The following is a 13,143-nucleotide window of genomic DNA, read 5'->3' on the forward strand; positions in this document are numbered from 1 at the left end:
TTTTCCAGAGGATCATGAGGTTGGGGTTGGGTTTTCAGAACAAGGATCTAGAGCTTTGTAGAACATTTGAAAAGGCTGAAGGTGGGGATTGTGGTGAGGGGGTGTTCAAGTAGGCAGGCATATAGATTCCCTTATCCTATCCATAGCCTTACTTTTTAGGAAAACTTTAAATTTAAAAGTTAAAAAAATTGTATTGTGCTGTGACATTACATTAGTTTCAGGTGCACAACATAATGATTTGATATTTGTCTATATTGCAAAATGATCGCCACAATGTTTGGTTAACATCCATTGCCACATGTAGTTAAAAAAATGTTTTTTTCTTGTGATGAGAACTTTTAAGATTTACTTTCTTAGCAACTCTTAAATATACAATATAATATTATTAACTATTGTCACTATGCTGTACATTTCCATAACATTTATTTTATAACTTGAAGTTTGTACCTTCTGACCCTCTGCAACCATTTTGTCCACACTCCCACCCCTTGCCTCTGGCAACCACCAATCTGTTTCTGTATCTATGAGCTCAGTTTTACTTTGTTCCTTGTTTGTTTGTTTGTTTGTTTGTTGCTGAGTTGTGTGAGTTATGTATATATTTTGGATTTTATCACCTTATCAGATATATGATTTGCAAATATTTCTCCCATTCAGCAGTATGCCCTTTTATTTTGTGGATATTTCCTTTGCTGTGCAGAAGATTTTTAGTTTGATGTAATCCCATTTGCTTATTTTTGCTTTTGTTTCCGTTGTCTGAGGAGATAGGTCCAAAAAAAAACATTGCTAAGACCAATGTCAAAGAGCATGCTGCCTATGTTTTCTTCTAGGAGTTTTGTGGTTTTGGGTCTTACATTAAAGTCTTTAATCCATTTTGAGTTTATTTTTATATAGGGTATGAGAAAGTAATCTAGGTTAATTCTTTTGCATGTAGCTGTCCAGTTTTCTCAATACCATTTATTGAAAAGATGATTGTTTCCCCATTGTATATTCTTAGTAATTGACCATATAAATGTGGCTTAATTTCCGGGCTCTTTATTCTGTTCCATTGATCTCTGTGTCTGTTTTTATACCAATACCATACTGTTTTGATTACTATAGCTTTATAATATAGTTTGAAATCAGGACGTGAGATGCTTCTCGCTTTGTTGTTCCCCAAGATTATTTTGGCTCCTGAGGTCTTCTGTGGTTCCATACCAATTTTAGGATTGTTTGTTCTATTTCTGTGAAAATACCATTGGAATTTTAATAGGGATTGCATTGCATTTATAGATTACTTTCCATACTCTTGCTTTTAACCAGGAAACTCCCTGCCTGGCTTTTTAGCATTTTGGTGTTTGCATTAGGTTGCAATTGATGAAACAGCTCCTCTGTTGGTCTCATGCAATCTCTTCATTTTACAGATGCAGGAATATCCTTTTTGAAAAAAGATTACATTAAGGAATTGTCCCTGTCATGGTAAATAGTAATAACATCTTTGGTACGACAATAATAAGAGTATATTATTCATTTCTGCTTAGGGACTGTGGGCCAGTTGATTATACTGCGGTCATTGTGTTCTGCTTTAGGTATACAGTATTAAAAAATGACTGGGAACCTAGTGAGTTGAAGGAGGACAGCCAGGATGAAAGGAAGCTTAAAATCAAGTCACGTGAGTTGAAGGGAAAGGTGATGTTTAATGTGAAAAATAGAAATCCAGGGCAGGAACAAGACTGTGGTTTTTATAGCCACAGGACAGATGTATGAAAGGAAGATAACATCTTAGTATCTGTGAGGGCAGAATCAGGGCTAGGGGATGGAAGTCTCTGGAAACAGATCTGGGCTTAGTCATCAGAAGGCAGGGCTAGTGATTGGAGTTGTTTCACCATAGTACAGTTTGTCTGGTGTGGTCGACAGTACTGAGCTTGTTTGCTGGAACAAGTTACAGCAAGGGGAAAACAGAGGAATTTCAGCATCAGCTTAGAGGTTTCATCTGATGACCACTAGGGTCTTTGGGCTCTAAAATTCCAAGAGATAATGGATTTGGGAATCATATTTTGGTTAGTTCAAAACTGACTGTGCATTTCAGATTCTTTCAACCTAAGCAGCTTTAGGAGGCAGTGGCTTCAAAGATTCATTTGTACCATATACTTGAAATTGCCCGTTCTGAGATAAAGGGGTTGCAAGGACAGTCAGTACACCCCCAAACCCAATTCCATTTTTAGCACGTGAAGAGGCTCTTATGAACTACAATTTGGTGATGTAAGTGAAAAAAAATAAAGAGCATGTGTATTGAGGTTTTTGTTTTTGTTTTAAATACTCAGCTTTTACATGGTAATTGTTAAGAATCAGGACACCATATATAAAATTTATTTTTTTAAATTAATTTATTGGCTACATTGGGTCTTCCTTGCTATGCATGGGCTTTCTCTAGCTGAGGCGAGCAGGGGCTACTCTTCATTGCGTTGCTTGGGCTTCTCTTTGCGGTGGCTTCTCTTGTTGCCACAGGCTCTAGGCGCATGTGGGCTTCAGCAGTTGTGGCATGTGGGCTCAATAGTTGCGGCTAGTGGGCTCTAGGGTTCAGGCTCAGTAGTTGTGGCACACGGGCTTACTTGCTTCGTGGCATGTGGGATCTTCCCGGACCAGGGATCAAACCTGTGTCCCCTGCATTGGCAGGTGGATTCTTAACCACTGTTCCACTAGGGAAGCCCCTAAAATTTAATATTATATTTATTCAAGGTTACAATTTGAAGCAAATCTATGACATTAAACATTCTAAAAACTGAAACAAAATTTAAGAGAGATTGCATTTTCCACACTTCCCTTTAATCATCTCTGAAATCCCTCCCAGGTACCAACAAAATACTAATTTATTAGGGCCTTTTCCCTTAATATCCTTTAGGGATTCCTAAGTCGTGCATAAAGTGACCTTTTTTCTTTTCCTTCTGTCTCGCAGGAATTTCTCAATTAGAAATGCAGATAAAAATTTTAAGGGACATTCCAATATAGCTGAAACCACTTGACTGCTTTCAGATTGAATACATACTCACTTGAGTAACTTCAGATCTCTTTATGTAGCATTAAAAAACAAGTCCCTTCTTCCTTCTCATCCTTATCTCTAACATAGAGCAGCAAAACCAAAATGATCATCTTAGTAACTGGCAGAGAGAGTGGTGATTTTCCCTTCCCCTTTAATTTGTGTGTCTTGTTTTGAGCAAGAAGGGAGGAGGGTGATTTAAAAAAGTACACGAAGGGTCCTTTGTGTGATTAAATGCCTAAGAAAGTGCACTGAGTTTGAAGTTCACTTTTTTTTTATCTCGCTAGGGAAGGCTTCTGTCCTTACTTCCTCTTTCAGGAGCATTTTAAATTAGGAAGTACCCTCATTTGATGTCTGCTCATTCCAACTGCCGCCCTTAGCTAATTTTAGTCTTTGCTAGAGTTTAAGACAAACAACTGGGGGAATTCCACATTATGCAAGATCCTAGCCTCTTAGAATTTTAGAGCTGTGTAAGATATGTTGTAGAGGCTTAGCTTATGACTATTATTGCTTAGAACACAGAAGCCTGGAGTTCAGCGATTTACCAAAGTGTGCATCAGGTTCAAAGGAACTGGTTCAAGAACTCATATTTCCTGACTTCTTGTGCAGTAAGTATCTCTGTCCTGTGCTGTAGGTGGATGTGTGGATAAACTTTTTCTTTCAAGAATGTTCTTCATGAATAAACTTATTTTAAAAATTATCACATAAGCATGGTAAGGTTGATGCCTTTAATGAACTTCCTTAATGAATACATGTGAGTAATGCTCTTGGTGAAGAGGTGTACAAGTAAATTATACGTGATATTTGTCCATCACACTTAAAATGCTACTGTAATTGCAAGTCTTTGAAATGCACGCATTGGGATTATCCAATTCAGTTAGTTTTGGGTACTTTTCATAAAAAGAAACGAGTATTATCTTATATTGAATTTAATTAAAGTAAATTGAAATCTAATGTTTCAAAAAAAAAACCCCAAAAACAGTTCAGAAAGATCTTAATGGTAAATGCATCTTTATTTTTCAGAAGCAAGATAGAAAATGAGTAGTATATTATGAAATACACAAAATAGGAGTGAAATGAACATGGTCAAGGGAGGCTGGACTGGAAGTTCAGTTAGGTCATTGGATGCAGTTGGTATCAAGAGATTAGGTCAAGGTTGCTTCAACTTTGGCCTTGGGTTTCATGAGATTCTCCTGCTAGCAAGGAATGGTTTTAAAAAGCATCAAAAAAAAAAAAAAAAAAAAAAAAAAGAATACTTGAAGTTATGAATGCTACTCAAATACTTTGCCTTCAAATTAGGAGGGATTTGGCTGCTGGTATAGATTCAGGGGCTCAGTGATGTCATAGTGGCAGCTCTGTGATTTTCTTTTCCATTTATTTGTCCCCTCATAATTACATGATGGATGCTGTAGCTCCAAACATCTATTCCTTGTTCAAGGAGGAAGGGATAGTCACAGCTTTATCTGCCCCTTTTCCCTGGAAAGGAAAACTTTTCCAGAAGCTTCCCCATCAGATTTCCTTTTACATCTTATCAGTTAAGACTGGATCACTTGGCCACCTCCAGCATAAAAGGGGGTTGTTGGGAAAGTGGGGGGAGTGTGCCCTGGCTAAGGTCCATCATTAGCTGTTGTCTAATGCTAGAAAAAGGTAGTGGGTAATTGGGTAATGAGGAACTGGGTCTACCCCACATATTACAGCCCTCTCCCTCATTTTTTTTGCACTAGCTAGGCCCAGTGAGTTTCTGTTTCTTACAGTTATAGAGGCACTAATGGAATATGGATTTTCAAAAATGATTTAGGGATTGTGCTGAATGATTTCTTAAGGTGAAGGTGAAGGTGAATATTGTTACAGATAATCTATGAAATTTAATGTTAGTGCGGTGCTTGATGAATGATTACATCAGAGTGGTGTTCCTTTTTTCCTTACAGTTGGTAATTTTGTAGTCCTCAAAGTCCTATTCTTCAGATGGTATGATATTGTCAGTTGCTTGGACCCCGGCCCTCCTTGGGGCAACGCTAAATCCCCTGATTTGCCACCACTGCATCAAGGAACTTAGCCCAGAACAGGCAGAACAGATGCTCAAAGCCCAAGGTGGCTCATACCAAGGCCCTAGAAAAACTGCAAGTTAAGCCCAGGGTTTGTGCAACATTTTCCAGACTCTGTTTCTGCTCCTTTTTTCTTCGTCTTAGATAATTGTCTTACCAATGTAGCACTTTTGTGGCCCGGCGCCCACATATCTTCCCACAAAGACCTGTTCCCCACTTATGTTCGCTGATGTCCAAAATGTGTCTAGTTTTCATAAATGGATTCATCAAAAGGCCCAATAGATGTTAAGAAGGACCATCTTAATTGTTTGCTTAAATTGACTCGTATTAAGTGTTAAGGCTTGACAGACACTTAAATCCACTGGGCTTGTATATTCCAATAGGTAAAATGGTGGAAGAGATAGGAGGCTTGGTATGAAGGGACCAGGGCTAAAGCCTCTTGGCTCATAATGAAGGTGAAGACTACAAGTTTGAAAGAAGAAAGGAGATTGTCTCCTCTGTTCCTATAACCCTCAGACTCTTTTCTCGGCCCCCCGATCTCCCCCTGCATCATCCTTCATACTGAGTGTTTAGAAACATGCAATAGCATTTAGTTCTAGAGGGGAAGTTAGAAATCATGCCATCCAAACGCTTCATTTTTTTTTCCTTTTTCAAATCGAGGTATAATCGACATATAACATTGTTAGTTTCAACAGTACCACATATGATTTGATATTTGTATATGTTGTAAAATAATAACTACGATAAGTCTAGTTATCATCTATCACCACACAGAGGTAGAAATATTTCTTGCCATGACGTCTACTCTCTTGGCAACTTTAATATATACAATACAGTATTATTAACCTTAGTCAGCACGCTGTACATCACATCCTCAGCATTTATTTATTTTATAACTAGAAATTGTACCTTTTGACCACCTTCACCCATTTCAAATACTTTATTTTACAGACAAGAAAGTCGAGGCCCAGATTGATGTGTTAATACTCCAGGACATGTAACTCAGTGGCAGAAAAAAAGAGATCAGGCTCTTCTGAATTTAGTTGCTTTAATGTGATCTGTTCCTGAGAGTTCTGAATCACTGTCCATGTGACTATGTGTTCAGCTACACTCATACAGATCTTTTTATAATTACAGGCAGGTAAAAATAGCAGTGCGGTTTGATCACTTCTCCATTTCTCTGGAAGTCAGGTCACTATTATTACCCTCCCTTTGGCAGCAGTGCTGTGGTTTTATATTAAAATTTTCATTTGACCTCAGTTTTACATGTACTTAAGACGTGGGGCTACTTAAAAAAGATTATAATGAAGGCATATATAAAATGAAGTCAGGGTGAGTCTGGGGAAAGGTGAGGTGAGAAGATGGAGATTCAGGGAATCCCCTGGAACTTTGTGGAGACATCAGAGCAGAAGTGAGAGCTGTGAGGGATGCCATAGACTTAGTGAGTCATGTCCGAGCCCTGAATTAGAAGTCAGGAGATCTGGATTTACCTTTGGTGAGTAACTTCACCTTTTTGAACCTTGGTGCATCTTTCTGTATCATGAGAGGCTTGGACTAGTTGATTTCATCTGTCCCCTGTTTTATGACTAGAAGGGGCTTGTCTAGGAAAGAGGCCACCTTTAAAGTGACCTCTGCCACCTGGTGCCGTGGTGAAGATGATGTGATATGTCTCAGTTCCAGATATACCAATCCTTCACCTTATCAGCTGAGAGACTGCACTACGATTTTTGAACCTGCCTTGTGTCTCTCAGCAGAATGTTGCAGTCATAGGTTCTAGAGTGAGAAGAGGACCTTCTCGGTATGAATGAGTCTTGCTGAGGGCTCCGACAGACAGGATGGAACAATTCTTTATGGAATCCAACCTATAATAGCTATAGCAGCTCAAAAAAATAGTTCCTTGAAACAATTTTAAATAATGATATGTTAAGTTCGAACTCAGTTGTAATGAGCATGATTTTCCATCCGATGGCCATCAGAGTGACATCATGGACCACTCAGTTGGTATTTGGTGATGGCACATAAACGACAGTCACTTTAGAGAATATTTTAAAAGTGGGGCTTCACAGTAGCTAAAGCAAAATGAGATCAGCCCCAACATGTGACCTACTTTTCAGAACTATGTCTAAATTGTGGGGGATGGGGGTGTAAAAAAAAGGTGCAGTGACAGAAATGGTTGGTAGGTAAAATTTTGAGAGCTGAATTTTCAAGAATAACATGTCTGCATGTTATCATGCATGTCTTCATGATATTTCATCTTATTGTCAACAAGTTTTCAGCTTTTTCTTGTTGTTCAGAAAATGCAGTTGCTGAAAAGATAGTGTTATTTGTTCGTGAAATTGAATACACACTGAATAAGTAGGCCTTAAAGATAGCAAAATGCACCTGTAATAGTTGGTTTCTGTGGTTTCTTTTGCTTCACAATGTGGTGAACTATATCCAGGGAAAGTAAACAGATTTTCCCTTGGTTTTGCCTCAGCCATATCCCATGCTGGGGTGTTCCCAGGAAAAGTCTTCCGGTTCTAATGATATTAATCTCACAGGTTATTTGCTGGGAGGATAAAAGAAAACACGTGAGCTCTGATTCAGAAGAAATAGTGTCAGACTGGTTCCCAGAAGCTGAGGTTCTGATTTGAGTTCCCCATGCTGGCTCTGTGACTTTGGACAAATCCCTGAGTCTTGTGGGTCTCAAATCCTCATCTGGAAAATGAGAGCTGAAGTGCGTCAACTTTAAGTATCTTCAGGCTCTGACATTTTGTGTCTAAGGGTCCCAAAGTCCAATGTTAGTGACATTTAAATTAACGCCTGGTACAAGTTAGTTGCATGGGTGCCGCCTCCATTAATGTTTTTAATACTTACAGCTAACACTGATTGATTGCTTCCTTGCTGCCAGCTCCTTTCTGAAATTCAAGGGCCTATCTCAGTTATTTTCACAGCAGCTGTGTGTGACAGGTGTCATCATCTCCATTTCACAGATAGTGAAGTTGAGGCTAAGGATCGAGTAGTAGGCAGTGCAGCTGATGTGCAAATCCAGCCTTTCTGACCCCAAAGCTCATGCCTTAACGTAGATACTCTATACAATGTAAAGTTGACACCTTCATGAATTTTGAGAATATCTCCCAGGGACGTAATTTTAGTGTGCAGAATATAACTCCACAGTTTACTGATTTCAACTAGATATTTTTGTTAACGTAGATTATTTCTGGTTAAGATAGCAGGTGATTTATATAGTGGTTAGTTTTTTTTTTTTTGAGGGGTCTGTATGGGTAAAACCATTTTTATCACATATGATAGCTTGTGATAGCCAGAGTATCTCAGTTTGGGTGTCAGAGCTCACTTTTCCAGGAAATTGCCACCTCCTCACCCCCAGCTGAGAAGCCTGGGTTCACACGAGGTTTCCAGTGCTCAGTCAGATAGATTCACATAGCTTTGGTGAGAGTTTGGGAGATGAAAAACATGTAAGCCACCGTCATTATGCATATGCATATACCGAAACTGTGGGAGGGTAGATGTGACCCAAGTTGGCACGAAGGTTTACGATGTCAGTTCCCCCGGCTATGGTGGTGATTACAACCTCACTTTTGAGGAGTTGTGTGAATTGTTCTTTTTTTTTTTCCCCTAGCTTTATTGGGTGGGATATAATTGACAAACAGAAATTGTGTATTTTAAAGGTGTACAACTTGATGTTGTGATATGCATGTACATTATGAAAAGATTACCACAATCAAGCTAGCTAACATATCCATCACCTTATACAGTTACCATTTTTTTGTTGTTTGTTTCTGCTGTGAGAACACAAGGTCTACCCTCTTGGCAAATTTCAGTTATACAATACAGTATTGTTACTCTTGTCACCAAGCTGTATATAGATCTCCAGAACCTATTCATCTTGCATAACTGAAACTTTGTACCTTTAACTGACATCTCCCCGTTTCTCCCTCCTCCCAGCCCCTGGTAACCAACGCTGTACTCTGTGCTTACATTAATTTGACTCTTTTAGATTCTACATATAAGTGAGATCATGTATTTGTCTTTCCGTGTCTGGCTTATTTCACTTAGTATAATGTCTTCTAGTTTCATCCATGTTGTTGCAAATGGCAGGATTTCCTTCTTTTTTTTTTTAAAGGCTGAAATACACACATACACACACACACACACACACACACACATCACATTTTCTTTATCCATTCATCTGTCAATGGACACTTTGTTTCCATATCTTGGCTATTGTGAATAATGCTGCAATAAACATTCACTTTCAGATATCTCTTCAAGATACTGATTTCATTTCCTTTGTATATATATACCCAGAGGTGGGATTGCTGAATCATGTGGTAGTTCTACTTTTAATTTTTTGAGAAATCTTCATACTGTTTTCGATAATGGCTGTACTAATTTATATTCCCATTAACGTTGTACAGGAATTCCCTTTTCTCCACATCTTCACCAACACTTGTTATATTTTGGCTTTGTAAATAGCCATCCTAACAGGTGGGAGGTGCTATCCCATTGTGGTTTTGATTTGCATTTCCCTCATGATTAGTGATGTTGAGCATCTGCATATACCTGTTGACCATTTGTATGTTTTCTTTTGAAAAATGTTTATTCAGGTCCTTACCCTTTTTTTGATGGCATTATTACTTTTTCCTATTGAGTTGTATAAATTCCTTATATATTTTGGACATTAACCCCTTATCAGATATATGGTTTCCAAATATTTTCTCCCATTTTGTAGGTTTCCCTTTCACTCTGTTGATTGTTTTCTTTGCTGTGCAGAAGCTTTTTAGTTTGATACAGTCTCACTTGTCTATTTTTGCTTTTGTTGCTTGTTCTTTTGAAGTTATATACAAAATATTATTGCCCAAGACCAGTGTCAAGAAATTTTCCTCTATGTTTTATTCTAGAAATTTTACAATTTCAAGTCTTACATTTAAATCTTTGATCCATTTTGAGTTGATTTTTGTGTATAGAGTAAGATAAGCATTCAGTTTTATTCTTCTGCAAGTGGATATCCAGTTTTCCCAATACTATCTATTGAACAGACTGTCCTTCCCTCATTGTGTGTTCTTGGTACTCCTATAGAATATTGGTTGATTGTAAATGAATGCATTTATTTCTGGGCTCTCTATTATCTTCTGTTGGTCTATATGTCTGTTTTTATGCCAGTACCACAGTATTTTGATCACTTTAGCTTTGTAATATATTTTAAAATCGGGAAGTGTGATGACTCCAGCTTTGCTCTTCTTGCTTAAGATTGCATGCTCTTTAGGGTCTATTGTGGTTCCATATGAATTTTAGGATTTTTTTTTCTATTTCTGTAAAGATTGCCGTTGTGACTTTAATAGGGATTACATTGAATCTGTAGATCACTTTGGGTATTACAGCCATTTTAACAATATTAATTCTTCTAGTCTGTGAACATGTAATGTTTTTCAATTTATCTGTTTCTTCAGTTTCCTTCATCAAAATGTTATATAATGTTCAGCGTATAGGTCTTTCATCTCTTTGGGTACGTTTATTCCTATGTGCTGTCTTCTTTTTGTTCCTATTGTAAATGGGATATTTTTCTTAATTTTCTTTTTAGGTAGTTTATTTTTATATATAGAAATATCACTAATTTTTTTTTTATTCTAGGCTTTTTTTTTTTTTTAACTTTTTTTAGGCTCTTTACATCACTAATTTTTGTATGCTGGTTTCCTATACTGAACTTTGCTGAATTTGTTTATTAGCTTTAACAGTTTTCCTGTTGAATATTTAGAGTTTTCTACACATATGATCATGTCATCTACAAACACAGATAATTTTACTCTTCCTCTCCAATTTGGTTGCTTTTTATTTCTTTTCCTTGTCTAATTGCTCTGGCCAGGACTTCTACTACTGTGTTGAATAAAGTGGTGAGAGTGGGCATCCTTGCCTTGTACTGGATGTGAGAGGAAAAGCTTTGTTTTCCCCATTAATTATGATGTTAGCTGTGACTTTTCATATATTCTCTTATTGTGTTGAGGTAAGTTCCTTATATACCTATCTTCTTGAGAGTTTTTGGTATGATTAGATGTTGAATTTTGTCAAAATCTTTTTCTGCATCTATTTGAGGAGATCATGGGGTTTTTTATCTTTCATTCTATTAATGTGGTGTATCACATCAAGTGATTTGCATATGTTGAACCATCCTTGCATCTTTGGGATAAATCCAGCTTGGTCATGGTGTATAGTCCTTTTAATATACTGTTGAATTTGGTTTGCTAGTCTTTAATGAGTATTTTTGCATCTGTGTTCATTAGGGATATTGGCTTGAAGTTTTCTTTTGTTGTGGTGCCTTTGTCTGGCTTTGGTATCAGAGTGATGCTGGCCTCATAAAATGAGTTTGGAAGTGTTTCCTCTTTTTGTTTTGTTTTTTTTTTTGTTTGTTTTTTTGGAAGTGTTTGAGAAGGACTGGTATTAATTCTTCTTTGAATGCTTGTAGAATTCACCTGTGAAGCTATCTGGCCTGCAGCTTTTCTTTTTTGGGAATTTTTGATTGCTAATTCAACCTCCTTGTTTGTTTTTGATCTATGAAGGCTTTCTATTTCTTTTTGATTCAGTTTTCATAGGTTGTATGTTTCTAGGAATTTATTCATTTCGTCTATACAATTTGTTGAAGTATAATTGTTCATCATAGTACCTTTTGATCATTTTTATTTCTGAGGCATGTGTTGTAATGTCTCTTCTTTTATCTCTGATTTTATTTATTTGAGAGTCCTCTCTTTTTCTTGGTCTAGTTAAGGGTGTATCAATTTTGCTTCTGTTTCAAATACCAACTCTAAGTTTTTAAATTTCTTGTGTTGTTTTTCTGTTCTCTCTTTGATTTATTTCTGCTCTTTACTATTTCTTTCCTTCTGCTGACTTAGGCTTGGGGCTACTTCTGGGTTCACAGTTGGGTTTCTGGATAGCCAGCTGTTACCAGGGATGCAGGATTGCTCCTGGACCATGGCAGAGCAGGGCTGGAACCAAGTTCCAGGGAGGTGGAATCTACATTTGGGACCACAGTCAGCAAGCCTGCCACTGGGGCCTGTGCCTGCCTTCTCATAGGAGTCTTCTTCACTGATGGGCTCCACCAAAGTTTCACAGCCTCCTACCTGGATTCCCAAAGCTTCCACAAAGGCACTTTTGTCCATGAATGGCTGCCAAATCCTTATTTCTCTAGGGGGATACGAGCTGGGAATCTGAACTGTTGCTGGTGACCTGAATTGTTCTTTTCTAAGGGTTCTTTTATTAAGTGAACTTTGAGAATGAGAGTTGTTCTTTTTTCCCCCCTCACTTTACACTTCCTTCCCATCAAATATCTTATTTTACTACTTTGGTGAGCATCCAGTGTGTGGTATTTATTTTGTCTGTAGGATTTACTCACTGCATCTGAGAGGCCATTTTATCAAGCACAGTTCCTATACACTTATTGACAAATAGAGTTGAACTTCAGATACTTCTTAACAATACGAAGACTTTAGAAAACTTGAACACCAATCATCAATCACAGCCTCCTGGTTTATATGTTATATTGTCCAGTACTTTAGTGATAACTCTTGATTTTTGCTATCCTTCCCCCACTTTTATTACTCTTTTATACAGCTTATGTTCATATTTTTCACATATTTACCACTTTCTTTGCTCACTATATCTTCTTATATTTCAAATGTTTTTTCTGGATCATTTTCCCTTTTCTTGAAATACATCCTTTAATTAGTAACAGAGGACAACACTCAGTTTTATATTTGCTTGAGAATGTCTTTATTTCACCCTCCCTCTGCCATGTGAGGATACATTGAGAAGTAGGCAGTCTATATCCCCAAAGAGGGCCCTCACCAGATCTTGATCATACTGGCACCCTCACCTTGGACTTTCGGCCTCCAGAACTGTGAGAAATAAATTTCTCTTATTTACAAGCTGCCCAGTCTATGGTAATCAGTTTTAACAGCCTGAATGGACTAAGTCAACATTTGATCCATTTGTCGACAAAATGAATGATGAAATTCAGGATGGACGAAGAGAGACTTTCACATTTTATCAGTTGTTCCTTTGAAGAACTCTCAGTCTGGCACAGAGAGGAGACAC

The sequence above is a fragment of the Hippopotamus amphibius genome, chromosome 15 (assembly GCF_030028045.1).
Source record: "Hippopotamus amphibius kiboko isolate mHipAmp2 chromosome 15, mHipAmp2.hap2, whole genome shotgun sequence".
Taxonomy (NCBI): Eukaryota; Metazoa; Chordata; class Mammalia; order Artiodactyla; family Hippopotamidae; genus Hippopotamus; species Hippopotamus amphibius.